The sequence below is a fragment of the Choloepus didactylus genome, chromosome 8 (assembly GCF_015220235.1).
Source record: "Choloepus didactylus isolate mChoDid1 chromosome 8, mChoDid1.pri, whole genome shotgun sequence".
Lineage (NCBI taxonomy): Eukaryota > Metazoa > Chordata > Mammalia > Pilosa > Megalonychidae > Choloepus > Choloepus didactylus.
Genome location: NC_051314.1, coordinates 12,086,943 through 12,101,912, shown reverse-complemented (window position 1 = coordinate 12,101,912; position 14,970 = coordinate 12,086,943). Strand labels below are relative to the sequence as shown.

The 14,970-nt window shown below is 43.6% G+C and overlaps 1 pseudogene; it reads left to right on the top strand.

Moving 5' to 3' along the window:
• Positions 1-8,974: 8,974 nt before the first annotated feature.
• Positions 8,975-9,406, top strand: LOC119543204 (annotated as a pseudogene).
• Positions 9,407-14,970: the final 5,564 nt, after the last annotated feature.

Below are 14,970 nucleotides of genomic sequence, written 5' to 3'. Positions count from 1 at the left end.
CTTTCTTTTTCCTTTGTCAGTCTAGCTAAAGGTTTGACAATATTATTGATCTTTTGAAAGAACCAACTTTGGTGATGTTGATTCTCTCTCTCTCTCTTTTTTTCTTTTCTTTCTTTCTTTTTTTTTTTTTTTTTGCTCTGTCTTTTATCTCCTCTCTAATCTTAGTTATTTCTTTCCTTCTGCCCACTTTGAGTTTAATTTGTTCTTCTTTTTCTAGATCCTCCACTTTTCACATAAGTTTTCCAATTTGAAATCTTTCTTTTTTAATGTAAGCATTTAGAGCTATAAATTTTCCTTTCAGCACTGCCTTTACTGCACCCCATAAACTTGAGTATGTTGTGTTTTCATTTTCATTTGCCTCAAAATATTTCCGAAATTTCCTTGTGATTTCTTCTTTGACCCATTTATGTTTAAGGGTCTGTTGTTTAATTTCCATGTTTGTGAGTTTTCCTTTTCTCCCTGTTATTAAAGATACATTGTATGATTTAAATATTTTTTAATTTATTGAGGCTTGTTTTGTGAACTAATATATGTTCTATCCTGGAGAATGACCCATGTGCACCAGAGAAGAATGTGTATTCTGCTGCTATTGGGTGAAGTGTTCTATATATGTCTATTAGGTGTAGCTTGTTTAGGATATAATTCAAGTCTTCTATTTCCTTATTGATCAACTTCAAGATGTTCTATTTATTTTGAAAGCGGTGTATTGAAGTCTTCTACTATTAATGTAGAACTGTCTATTTTTCCTTTCAAATCTGTTAAAATTTTCTTCATATATTTTGGGGCTCTACTGTTAGGTGCATATATATTTATAATTGTTATGTCTTCTTATTGAATTGACCCCTTTATCAGTATACAATGACCTTCTTTGTCCCTCATAACAGTTTTTGACTTAAAGTCTAAATTATCTGATATATATAGCATAGCTACCCAAGTTCTCTTTTGGTTACTACTTGGATGGTATATTTTTTTCCATCCTTTCACTTTCAACCAACTTATGTCTTGAATTTAAGGTGAGTCTCTTGTAAAGAACACATGGTTGGGTCATGCTTTTTAAATTCATTCTGCCAATCTCTGCCTTTTGATTGGAGAGTTTAATGCATCAACATTTAAAGTAACTACTGGTAATGCAGGACTGTCTTCTGCCAGTTTGCTCTTTTATCTTTGTAAGTCTTATACCTTTTATTGACTCTCAACTCTTCCATTACTAGCTACTCCCATATTTATTTTTTTGTGTTGTACCATTTTGATTCCTTTCTCATTTTGTTCTGAATGTATTTTTCATATATTTCTTTATGGATACCAGGCAGTTAAAATTTTAACATCCTAAGTCTATAACAATGATATTGTAATCTTTAATACCATACACATACACTGTTACTATGCCCCTCTATCCTCCCAGCTTTTTTTTGTACTTGATATAAATTATGTCATTGTACATTTTCTGTCCAAAACCATGGATTTATCATCATTTTTATGCATTTGCATTTTAGCACTTGTAAAAAGTAAGAAGTGGAGCTATATATCCAAAACAACAATACAATAATATTGGCATTTCTCCACAGAAACCTGGGCTACTTTTGGCTGAGAAATAGGGAAGACCCAACCGTTCAAGCAGGGCCCCAAAACAAACCCCAGACTTGCTAGCCATTGGAAAATAGAGCACCACTGGAAGCCAGCATATTTGTATTACCACACACAGTGAACTTGCTGAGATGCCCAGTGCCTACCTCCCACCCCCGTGACAGGCCATGGTGGGCACCTGATTTTAGGGGAAAGACTGGGGGGCAGAGCCAATCTGACAACTGGCCAGGGAGAGAAACAAAGAAAAGATTGAGATCAAAGACAATCAACAAGAAAACCTTAGGCAAAAGAGAGAAAACAACCTCCAGAATAAATCAATCAAGCAAATCAGATGCCTAGATAGCAAAAAAAATCATGAGCCACATCAAGAAACGGGAAGATATGGCCCAGACAAAGGAAGAAACTAACATTTCAACTGAGATTCAGGAGTTGAAACAACTAATTATAGATATTCAAACAAATCTTTTAAATCAAATCAATGAGGTGAGAGAGAATGTGACAAAAGAGATGAAGGATATAAAGAAGACACTGGATGATCACAAGGAAGAATTCATAAGCTTGAAAAAACAAATGGTAGAACTTATGGGAATGAAAGGCACAATAGTAGAGATGAAAAACACAATGAAGACATACAACAGCAGATTTGGAGGGGCAGAAGAAAGGATCAGTGAGATGGAGGACAGGACATCTGAAATCCTGCACACAAACGAACAGACAGGGAAAAGAATGGAAAAATATGAGCAGGGTCTCAGGGAACTGAATGACAACATGAAGCACATGAATATATGTGTTATAGATGTCCCAGAAGGAGGAGAGAAGGGAAAGCATCACCTGGTGTTGCCTTGATTTGGACTGTTTTCTCACCTTTGAAACTGTGAGCTTGCAAGATAATAAATCCCCGTCACAAAAATCAACCATTTTACGGTATCTGGATTTTGGCAGCCCAGTAGATTAAAACCATGTGGTTTTCTTTGAGTTTAATCCTGTTTGGACTTCGTTGGACTGCTTTGATGTGAATATTCATATCTTTTGTTAAACTTGGTAAGTTTTCTGACATTATTTCTTTCAGTATTCCTTCTGCCCCTCTCCCTCTTTTTTCTCCTTCTGGAACCCCCATAATGCATATATTTGTATGCTTGTGGTGTTGCACAGTCTCTTAGGATCTGTTCAGTTTTTAAAAAATTCTTTTTTCTTTCTGCTCCTCAGCCCGAATCCTGCTTTAAGAAATCTCCTAATGTCCTTTGACTGGGCCCTGGACTTTGCTGGATGGCTTTCCCCCACACATCCTCCTCCTGCTGTCTTTCTGTCCACTCTAAAAGGCCCAGCTCATTGGCCATGTCCTTCATGAAACCTTCCCAGATCCCTCTATTCATAACTATTTAAGACTCACCCTGACTTTGGAGTCATCCCAGCCACACCCGCCTCATGAGACTTCACTTTTTAGACTTTGCATCTCCATCTGCAAAATGGGGAATTCACCACCTACTTTACAGGATTGCTTTGCAGATGAAAAGAAATAATAGATGTCAGAACCCACATAGTACCTGACACGCAGTAGGCATGCATCAAAGGAGAATTTGGATAAGTGTGTTACTTATTAAATGGCTGTTACATGTGTCAGAAACCTTAAAATGTACAGACCCTTGAGGCGGCAATTCCATTTTTAGAAATCTGTCCTGAGGATTGAATGCTGTGCAGGAATATTTCACCCTAGAGATGCTCATGGTAGTGTTTTTCAGAACTAGGACAAATAAGAAAAGGAGAAAAATAAGGGATTGGTTGGACTAACTATGGACCATGTAGAAGATGCAGTGCCAGGAAGCTGTGACAATCTGTGTTGTAGAATATCTGACATGGAAAAAGCATGATTCCATTTTTGTAATGGAAAAGCAGAAGGGGCTGCTTCTGGCATTGGTATTATGATGCATTTCATAGTTTTTAGTTTTTTCCCTTGGCTTTTCTGTGTTTTTCAACTTTCTGCATTAGATGTGTGACCCCTTTGTAATTATCAAAGTAAAAAGTTTATTTACTATTTCATCAGTTATAAAAAGGTACCATGCTAATGAAAAATATTAATAATAGGGAAAACTCTGTGTGCATGAGGGGGTATTGTACTTTCTGCATGATTTTCTATAAACCTGCAACTGCTCTAAGGAAAAAAAAATATCCTAAAAAAAATTATTGGCTGCAGCTTCCTCTTCTCCAGGATTCTCCATTTCTTCCTCCTTCCACACCGGCCAGAGTCCGAAGCCCACCTCGGCCTCCTGTGCACTCCCAGGGTTTGCCTGCAGCTGGAGGATGCTCCTGGGTGGGCGTTTTTGCTGCTTCTGCCGTCCTCGCCCTGACACCTTTGGCAGTTCAGGGCATCCACACACCTCTGAATGGTGCCACTGTGCACGATTCTTTTTACAGCCCGTTTGTTTTTTCATCTCACACCTCTGGTAGCTGTGGGGTCCTGAGGAGACAACTGGAGTCTCGAGTCAGAACTGCAGTCTGCTCCCAGCTAGCTGTAAGGACTGGGAAAGGTCTCCTTCCTTTGCTGGGCCTCAGTTTGTTCACCTATATAATGGGGACACAATCCCCACCTGATAGGGCTATAAAAGGTAAGATCCAAAAACCTGGTATTTATGGATGCCCTGCTGTGTGTCAGTGTCCGCATGGGGCACCGGCCACAGCAACTCCAGGTGTTGTCTCCACTTTCTGAGGAGAAGGGAAGCGGCGGTGAGCCCTGGGTTGCACCCCAGGCAGCAGTGGGGAGACCAGGGTGAGCCGGTGGGGGATAGTGAGGGGCTTGCCACAGGCACAAAAGTGAAGGGGGTGCCAAAAATCTCTGTCATCAAGATAAATAGTATTTTTAATGCAACATTTTCTTTTTATAAATTACTTTATTTATCAAATAAAAAAACATTTCCAAACAAAACAAAGGAAAGCAATGGGAAAAACAAATACCCTGAAATAACTTCATTCTTTCCAATAGACTCCTAACATACAAAAAGAAAATTAACAAACCATGGTCACACCTGAGCATTTATGCAATATTGTAAAATATTATTAAATTAATATTAAAATTTTGCATTTTATTAATTTATTAAATACATATTTAATTAAATATTTATTAAATATATTTAATTTATTGAATATATTAAATATTTTTTAAATGCAATATTTTAAAGAATCAAAATTAATGCCAAACATCCACGACAGACAAAATCTCCCAATTTTGAATAAAGACAGGATCAGTTGGGATCAGACGAGAGCCATCTTGGAGTCTGGGGCCAAAGGGAAAAGCCGTCCTTATTTCCTTTCCTGAGACAGAGTTTGGTGGGTTCTTTCAGCAGATGTGTTGTGCCAGTTTTGGGTCCGGGGAAAACTGCAGAGAACAAAACAAAGCCACGCCCTCAGGAGCTTTTGTATTTTCTGTTGGATGCAGACAGCAGAGGAGCAGGGTTTTGCACTGGGATCTCTGTGGGGCAAAAAACCAACTCTTCCTTGTGCACTTTGGGGTCTGTGACTCTGAGACCCGCTGGCCGAGGCCCCTCCCAGCCCCCCGGGGACGGGGCTGGGCCTTCCGGGTTTGGTATCCAAAGCCTCACAGCCCCTGGCTGTTCCATGGCTTCAGGATTCCCAGGGAGCCGGTTAAATGCAGGTTCCTTGCCCCACCCCTGGCGCCGGCGTCCAGAAGCTCTGGGATGGGGTCCGCGGGCAGGACACATTTCTCTCTCCTTGGAATGGATGCACCTTCCCAAAGCCAAAGAGAAGCTCCCTTACCCCCTCAATTACCTTTCACACAGTCTCTCCCTGAATTCTCATCGTAACCCTTTCACTGAGGAGGCCACCGAAACCCAGACAGAGGCACAGACCCAGGAGGACCCAGTGGGGGAGCTCTTGGGCCACCAGCCTGTCCCTTTAAGAGGCTCAGCCCTGGCAACCGGGGCTGAGGGGCCCTGGGGACAGGGAGGAGTGAGGGCTGGGGCCGGAGGGGAGGGCTGGCCAGACAGCTGCCTTCCAGGACACCAGAGGCAGCCAGGACCGACCCTGGCCGGATCCTGCCCTGGAAGGAAAACCCTGGGTCCTTCTGCACCAGACAGGTGGCTGAGGTTCGGAGGTTAGTGGCTTCCATGTTTGGCTTAAGTGGTGTAGCTTCTACCTCAGACATTTTACTTACTTCTCTCAACAACCTTCTGAGGTGAGTATCCTTCCAGTTGATTTCCAGAAGTCGGTACCAACACCAGAGAGGTGAAGTGACTTTCCCAGGGTCACACAGCACAGTCAGGATTCACACTCAGTGCTGTTCCCCCAAAGCCCATGCTTTTCCCTGGCTCCTGGCTCTTGGTAGAAGGCCCAGTGTCAACATGTTGTTGGGTGAATTCAGGGGCTTGTTGCCCTCTTTTCCCCTCCCTGGAGTGTGACCTTCTGGGGGTGGGCAGACCAGGCCCAAGGGTGCATCCTCTGTGCAGTGGGGTTGCACAGGCAGGCTGGCCTGGGGCTGCCCCCCGGGTCCCTCCACTCTGGGCTGTTCCTCATCTGCCAGCCTCTCTGGGCTGCCGGGAAGATGCGGGTAAGAGGGAGGGGATGTCCTCAAAGAGGGTTTGTGACGAGCAGACCAGGGGTGGTCGCTTGTTTGAATCTCACCAGTGGAAGGGCCGGGAGAGGGTAGATAATAGCAGTTTCTTCTCTTTTCAAAATGCCTGTAGCGCTTGCTGTTGTCTTCGCAATAAACAAGTCCATTGAATTTAAAGCAACAAGCTGAGCTCACATCCTCAAGAGACAGGTACAAGCAGTGGAGGTGGAGGCTGTTGTCGGTGTGGCTCAGGCCCCTTGGGGCTCCCTGAGCCAAAGCCAGTGGGGACCGACATGGCCTGGGGCACAGCAGGCCCCGTGGAGGGGGGTGGGGGGGCAGCCTTGGGAGAGGGGCCGCGCTGGGAGGGCTGCAGAGATGCCTGGTCCATAGTGAAGAAGCTGCGCAGCCCAGAGAGGGGAGGCCCCTCCCCTGCACTGGAAGCTCTCGGAGGGCAGGGACCGAATGGTGACTTCCGGTGTTTCTTCACAGATCTGGGCACGTAGCAGGTGTAAGGGGCTCCTCTCCACTTTCCTGACAACTCTGCCACTTCCTCACTGGTGGCATTCATCAGCCGCCACTGCCCCACTCCTCCCCCTGCAGTCGATGTTACCCCGTGGACCCTTGTGTGGGGAGCAGGGCTGGCTCAGAGGGGCCTGGAGACCCGGAGAAAAAACCCGAGTTTGCGTACGAGCCCACAGCGCCACCTGGTGTCCATCCCTCTCCCTGCAGCCTGGCCTTGCCCCGCTCTCGCCCGCTGGGGAAAGAAATAGGGACAGAGATCTCTGTGGGAGATTCAGGGCTCCTGAGCAAACTTGAGGATCAAAACCAGTCCCAGAACTACTCTCAGCCCCCTTCCAAAGCAGCCCAGGCTCTGTGTTCAAGGGGCTCACATTCAATGATGTGACAGCACAGATGGGAGGTCTAACCTCCCAGACCTGCCAGCCGTACCTCCTGCATCATCATCCCACTGCAGAGCAGGTTCTGCCTCCACCCAGGCATCTGGGATAGCAGCTTATGTCTACCTTTGCGCTCCTTTAGGCTTTGGGCAACCTTGCTGGAGTGTTCTCTTCTTAGAGCGTTCTCTATCAACCTCCACCCCTACCCACACCACCACCCCACTCCATGGTTCTCCCGCTGCCTTGCTGTGGCCGTGCAGATCTGCTGTTGAGAGAGAAAAGCAAGGAACCAAACAGTATGTCTAGCACTCATGTCTTCAAGTGCCCAGAAACGTCTGGAAGGGTGTTCACACGAATGTTGTGTTTTCATAGGACGATGAAATTTCAAGTGATTTTTTTTCCCCTTCATCTTTGTATTTTTATTGGTTGCTTACATTTTCTAAATATATATAATCTTTATACTCATATAACCAAAAAATCAACAAAATTTTCAGTTTCGGTTTGGAAGAAAACAGATAAATCTAAGCACACCCCAAATCAAAGCTGGAGTAGCCCAGTAAAAGTCCATGGAAGCAGAGTGAGCAGCTGACAGTCCCCAGCTCTGGCCTTTGCGTGACCAACATCTTGAGAAGGATGTTTCACAGGGGCTGATCTGTCCCCTCCCCTGCACTGGAAGCTCTCGGAGGGCAGGGACCAAATGGTGACTTCCGGTGTTTCTTCACAGATCTGGGCACGTAGCAGGTGTAAGGGGCTCTTCTCCACTCTCCTGACAACTCTGCCACTTCCTCACTGGTGGCATTCATCAGCCGCCACTGCCCCACTCCTCCCCCTGCAGTCGATTCTCAACACAGCAGCAGATCAGATCACGCCATTCTCCTGCTGAAGCTTTAAACCGCTTCCCGCGACTCACAGGCCTGGCACCACCTGGCCCTTCTTGCCTTGCGGCCTCCACTCCTTCCACAGCCCCCTTTCTTCCCAAGCTCCTGACACTGGCCTCCTTGTAGTCCTTTGCCTGGAATGCCTCTCCCTCAGCTCTGTGCTCAGCTCACTCTCTTGTCACTTGGGTCTCTGCTTAAACACTGCCCCCTCAGGAAGCCTCCCCTGGCCTCCGAACATTTTGTCCAACAGATTCCTGCCACCTGCGCCATTTCTCCCCTAGAGCTGTCACCACCCGCAATTACCTAACTGGTCTTGGCTCTCCTCTCCCGCCTTTCCGGAACATAAGCCTTGCCCGGGCAGGGGCCTCGTCCTGTTCCCCGTGTGCCCCTCACGCAGAGCCCAGCACACGCCCCACTCTGTGGGCTCCCGGGGAGATTTGTGGGGTTGATTCTCCACAAGTCCCAAGTCCCAGGGCCCAGCTCCTGCTCTTTTCCCCAGAAGCAGATAGGTGCTCGTCGGGCCTCGCATGGAGCTGCTCGCAGGCTCCCCAGTCAGTGGCTGTGGATGGGTTCTCCCCTCTTGCCCTGACATTTATTGAGCATTTGGTCGGTGCCAGGCACTGGGGAAAGCACTTCACACCTCCTCATCATAACCATCCTGGGAGGTACATGCCATTTCCCCCATTTTATAGATAAAGAGACAAACTGAAACTGACTGGCCCACAAGGGGCAAAGTTGGGATTTTTAAAAAATATTTCAATTGGAGTAAAATATACAGAGCATAAAAAAATAATTTTAACTATTTTAAGTGGAGAATTCTTTGATATTAAGTACATTGATAATACCATGTAACTTTCACTGCTATCTATTTCTCGACTACTTTTATCATCCTAAACCAAAATTCGTATTTAGATTTTAGTTCTTTGTGTCTTCTCTCTTTTTGTTGGTCTGGCTAAAGGTTTGGTGAGTTTATCTGTCTTTTAAAAAAAACGGGCGGGCCCGTGCACCTGAGTCCACATGGGCACTGGCGCGGCAAGGCGCTGTGCAGGGTTGCCATGGCAGAGCTGCAGCAGCTCTGCATGCAGGAGGCAGCAGACTTCATGGTGAAGAGTCTGGAGAGAGAGAACATCTGGGAGATGCAGGGCCTTGTGTTACAGTGCAGCACCAGCTGTTGTGAGGACAGCCAGGTGTCCATGCAGCAGGTGCATGAGTGCGTTGAGTGCTGCCACACAGCCCTGGTGACCAGCATGTTGGAGAAATTCCAGGACTGCCTGGCCTGATGCACCATGCATTGCACCGACAAAGCCAAAGACTTGATGGATGCAGGGAGTAAGGAGTGTCAGGTGAAGTGGCAGCTGGAGAGCTGTGTGACCAAGTGTGTGGATGACCCCATGCACCACATCCCATCCATGACCATGAAGATGAAGGAGTCTCTCTCATCCATGGAGAAATGAGAGTCTTTGCCAGTGCCATCAGGGATGAGGGCTGGAATCTTTACAAAAGAGGAATGGGGATTTTGGTCTTTTAAGGGAAGTTTGTGAATGAAGAAATTAAGGATGGCAGCAAGGTTAAGGAATATGTCACCCTCCTCTGGAAACTGTTCCTTTATATACTTAAGTTCATAAAAAGTGAAACGGAAAAAACTGGTGCCAACATTCGGATCAGAGATAGCGCAGGAGTGTTTTTTAAACCCCAAGTTTCATGTGGCAAGTGTTCGCCCTGGCAGTAGGGAGCTCCCTTGCCGTACCAAGCCAGAGCCCTCCAACACACCAGATTCGTCCTGGTGCACAGGTACCAACAGGCTGGCAGTTTCCTCCAACTTGTCTGTTTGAGGAGGGGTATTTCTTTGTTGCCAGCCTCCTCTTTACCAGAAGTATCATCACACTGTTTTCCATAAGTTGTAAAACAAAATCCTTGGGGTCACTAATTTAGAAAGGGGAGAAAAAAAGTTTCTGGGTATTTGATTTACTTGATTTTGTTTTATATACAAGGGCCTGCAATTGGTTAAGATGTGGAGTTGTGAGAAAAAGGTACTTTGAAATCAGAGAACTTTGAAAGGCTCCTTGTAGATAACCTTATCTAGCCATCAAGATATAGTTGTGTTTTTCTAGAAATTCTCACACGTTACGTCTTTTAGCCTGGAGTCCACGCAAAAGTGTGAGAAGTGGTGTGACACTGGGTGTAGGAAGCAGAGCTTCTCTCTCCCTGTCTGATGACCCCTGAGGCTGTCTACAGAAAGCAAAAGGAGTCTTGCAGTTATGCTGTCCCTTTGAAGGGAAAGGGTGTTTTAATAGGGATATGCACCCATATCTGGGAATGACTAGTGAAAGAGGAACTGTTGGCTGCTTAAGAGGGTTGTAAATTACTGGATTTGGAAAGCCCTGGTTTTTCATGGAACAGAATGAAGTGAAAGCCTAAACCCAGCATTGCCTGCTTCGCCCCCTAAAATAACAGAGCTCTCTTGAGACAATGCCCTGGCAACAGTGAAGGGAGAAAAAAGTAAGCAACTCAGGCTTGGGGAGCTGTGACTCCCTTACTGCAAAGGAGAGGCAGCCCCCATTACCAAACATCACATCTAGCCTGGGCCTCTGCAACATGCCATGCTCCTGCCCCAGCACTGACACCTTAGCATTTTGACAAGGATCATTTTGACAAGTATCACTTCAAGTAGTAAGTTTCTACCAACTTACTACTTGAAGTGATAGTGTAGCCTGTCTGTCTGCTGTTGCAAGACTGTGATATATTTTCCTAGTGATTTGGTTTAAAAAATAAACAAGGTTTAATTCCCGCCCTCCCCCACCCAAAACAACAAGAACAAAACGAACTTTTGGTTTTATTGATTCTATTGTTCTTCTATTCTCTATTTCATGGTTTGGTTTAAAAAATAAACAAGGTTTAATTCCTGACCCCCCCCCCCCCAAAAAAAAAACAACAACACACACACAAAAAAACCCTTGAACTTTTGGTTTTGTTGATTCTATTGTTTTTCTATTCTCTATTTCATTTATTTCTGCTGTAATCTTTACTGTTTCCTTCCTTCTACTAACTTTGGGTTTAGTTGGGATTTCTGTTCCAATTTCTTTAGATGTGAAGTTGGGTTATTGATTTATGATCTTTTTAAATGTAGGCATTTGGAGCTATAAATTTCCCTTTTAGCACTGCCTTCATCACTTCCCGTAAGTTTTGGTATGTTGTATTTTTGTTTTCATTTGTCTCAAAATAGTTAATTTCCCTTGTGATTTCTTCTTTGAGCTATTGGTTAAGTGTTGCTTCCATTGCACTTATTAAATTTTACAATTTTCTTTCTGTTATTGATTTCTAGCTTTATTCCATTGTGGCCCAAAAGGATACTTTGTATGATTTCAATATTTTTAAATTTATTAACATTTGATTTGTGGCCTAACATATGGGCTATCCTGGAAAATGTTCCATGTGCACCTAAGAATGTGTATTCTGCTGTTGCTGGGTAGACTTTTCTGTGTGTGTCCATTAGGTCTAATTGGTTAATTGTATTGTTCAAGTCCTCTATTTCCTTATTGATCTTTTGCTTAGATGTTCTATCAATTATTGCAAGTGTTGTGTTGAAGTCTCCAGCTATTATTATTTAAAAAAATATTCGGTTTTATTGAGATATATTCACATACCATACAGTCATCCATGGTGTACAATCAACTGTTCACAGTACCATCATATAGTTGTGCCTTCATCACTGCAGTCCATTTTTGAACATTTTCCTTACACCATAAAGAATAAAAATAAGAATAAAAAACAAAAGTAAAAAAGAACACCCAAATCATCCCCATCCCACCCCAATCTTCATTTAGTCCTCCAGTTATTATTGTAGAACTATTTCTACCTTCAATTCTTTTAGTTAATTTCTGCTTTCTATGTTTTGGGGCTCTGTTGTGAGATGCATATGTGTTCTTTCTGAATTGAACTCTTTTATCAATATATAATATCCTTCTTTGTGCCTTCTAATCTTTTTTGACTTAAAGTCTACTTTGTCTGACAATAAGATAGCCATTCCTGTTCTCTTTTGATTACTGTTTGCACCGAACAGCTTTTTCCACCTTTTACTTTCACCCTCTTTGCTTCTGTGTACCTAAAGTGAGTCTCTTGTAGACAGCATATATATATATGGATCATGCTTTTTCATTCAATTTGCCAATCTCTGCCTTTTAAGAGGGGAGTTTAATCCATATGACATTTAAGAAAGAAAGGACTTACTTCTGCCATTTAGCTATTTGTTTTCTGTATCTCTTGTATGTTTTTGGTTCCTCATGCCATTACTGCCTTTTTTTGTTATTTATCTGCTTTTTTGTAGTATACCATTTTGATTTCCTTCTTTCCTTTTCTCTATATTTTTAAGTTGTTTTCTTCATGGTTACCTTTATAATTACAATGAACATCTTAAATTAATAATTTAGCAACATAGTTCAACTAGTACCAACCTAGTATCAGTAGTATACAAACTCTCTAATTCTATATATGTTCCTCCCCCTTTATATTGTTATTGTGTTAGATTACATCTTTATACATTGTCTGCCCATTAACATAGATTTAAAATATTATTTTTACACATTTGCCTGTAAAGTCATATAGGGAGGAAAAAGAAAATTCAGAAGTGCAACAATACAGGATTTTATATTAACCTATGTAGTGACCTTTTTATCAATGTTCTTTCTTACAGTTCTGAGTTATGGTCTAGTGTCCTTTTATTTAAGCTTGCAGGATTCCTTTGGCACTTCTTATAGGGGAGGGCTTCTGGTAATGAATTGTTTCTGCTTTTGTTTACCTGTAGATGTCTTAATTTTTCTTTCATTTTTTGAAGATAATTTTGCTGGATATAGAATTCTTGTTTGACAGTTTTTTCTTAAGGACTTTAAATATGCCACCCCCTATCCTCTGGTCTCCATGGTTTCTAAGAAATCTGCTGTTACTCTTATTTGGCTCCCTTGTATGACAAGTCACTTCTCTCTTCCTGCTTTCAAAATCCTCTGCTTCTCGATTTTGACAATTTTGCTATCATGTTGCTTGGTTGTAGATTTCTCAGAGCCTGTTCTGCCTGGATTTCATTGAACTTCCTTGATATGTATATTCATGTCTTTCATCAGATTGGGGAAGTTTGGGGCCATTATTTCTTCAAATACTTTTTCTTCTTGGTTCTCTCTTGTCCATCTGGTACTCCAATGATGTGTATGTTGATACACTTGATAGTGTCCTCAGTCTCTGTTCATTTTTCTCCATTATTTTTTCTTTCTATTCCTCACATTGGATAATTTCAATTGTTTTCAAGTTTGCTGATCCTTTCTGCTGTCTGTTCAAATCTGCTATTCAATCGTCCAATGAGTTTTTAATGTTACTTTACTTTGCAGCTCCAAAATTTGATCCCTTTTTATAATTTCCATCTCTTTATTTTGTTCAGATGTTTTCCTAATTTCCTTTAGTTGTTTGTATATGGATTCTTTTAACACATTGAACATATTTAACATGGCTGATTTAAAGTCTTTGACTAATAGTTTCAACATACAAGCTTCCTCAGGGATGGTTTCTGGCAAAATCTTCTCTTCCTGAGAATGGCCGTTCTTTTCTGTTTCTTTTTGTGTTTCGTAATTGTTTGTTGAGAACTGGACATTGAGTATTATATTGTAACTCTGGAAATCTAGTTCTCCCACTCTTCTAGGATTGCTAGGGATTCTGTTTTGTTGTTGTTGTTGAGGACTGGAACTGTCAGTTTGTGACTTTCCCCACTTACTTTTGCTCCCAAATAGGGGATGGAAAGTGACAAGAGGAAAGTGACAAAAGGAGCTTTTCCTGTGGTGGGATGGAACAATGGTAGCCCTCAGAGCCTGCCCCTCAGTGATCTGATGTGGCTGATCAAAAGCATGTGCAGTGATCAGACCACACTCCCTCGGATTTTGGAGGACTGGGTTCTTTATATCCCACCGTGACTCCAGCAAGCTGCACCAGGAACCCAGGTTGCAGCCTCCACCGCTGCCTTCCAAGCATCTGGGGGATGGAAGATGGGTGGGGTGTGGTAGCCCCTGCAGAGGGCAAAATTTACCAGCTTCTTCCTCCAGCTTTTCCCTGGATGCTGCCCAGTGTTCCACCAGCACCCAGAATCTCAAAATGGTTCAGATAGTTCCTGTTTTGGTGGAACAACTGAGTCCTGGAGCTTCTTACTCCACCTTCTTCCCACCTCAACAAATTTGGGATTTAAGCCAGGTGGTGTGATCTCAGAGCAGGCACTGAATGACTCCTGCCTTTGAATATGTCAGCTCTTGGGAACAGATGTCAACCAAAGCCACCTGCCCTGTGTCCTTTGGAAAGGGATGGAACCTCTCGTTATTCTTAAGCTAGTTCATTGCAAAAAAAAAAAAAAAAAAATGCAATGCCTTCATGACAGTAGTGCTCTCAGCAGTGTGGTGAGAACATGGCCTGGATTCCAGAGCTGGCTCAGCCACCTGCCACCTGGAAAGCTCAGTTTCTCTGCACCTGTTTCCTCATCTGTAAAATGGGACTAACACCCACATTTCAGGTCCATAGTAGGAAAGCACCTAGCAGAGGCCAGACCCATGGAAAGCGCTTATTCAGTTGGCCGACTGAATCTGCAGATACCTGCAGCCAGGCCAGCCCTTGCCTGGTAGTACTAGGGGGCACTGGGAGAGCCATCCACACCAACCATCATCCACTTCCCCCTATCCCCCCAACATTTGTTCAGTGAGGTCATGGAGGCAAGGTGAGATCCCTCGGGTCCTACCCCTAGCCTATAGCCAAGTTGAAACTAGAAGTGAACACTTGGTGAGGGCAGATATCCCCTGATGGTCAAAATCCCCTGGGGGAAGATCTCACAAGTTGCCACCAGCAGACCAGGCTTTAAGTCTTACTCTACCACCACCTGCGAGGTGACCTTGGGCAAGTAGTATTCTCTCTGGGTCCTTTCTCCATCTTTATAAACAAATGGTGAAAAGTCTGAATTTCTTCCCTGTAATTGCCAGTTCTTACCCATGTGGCTTACAACCAAGCAAAAGGTGGAATATCTAGACTCAGA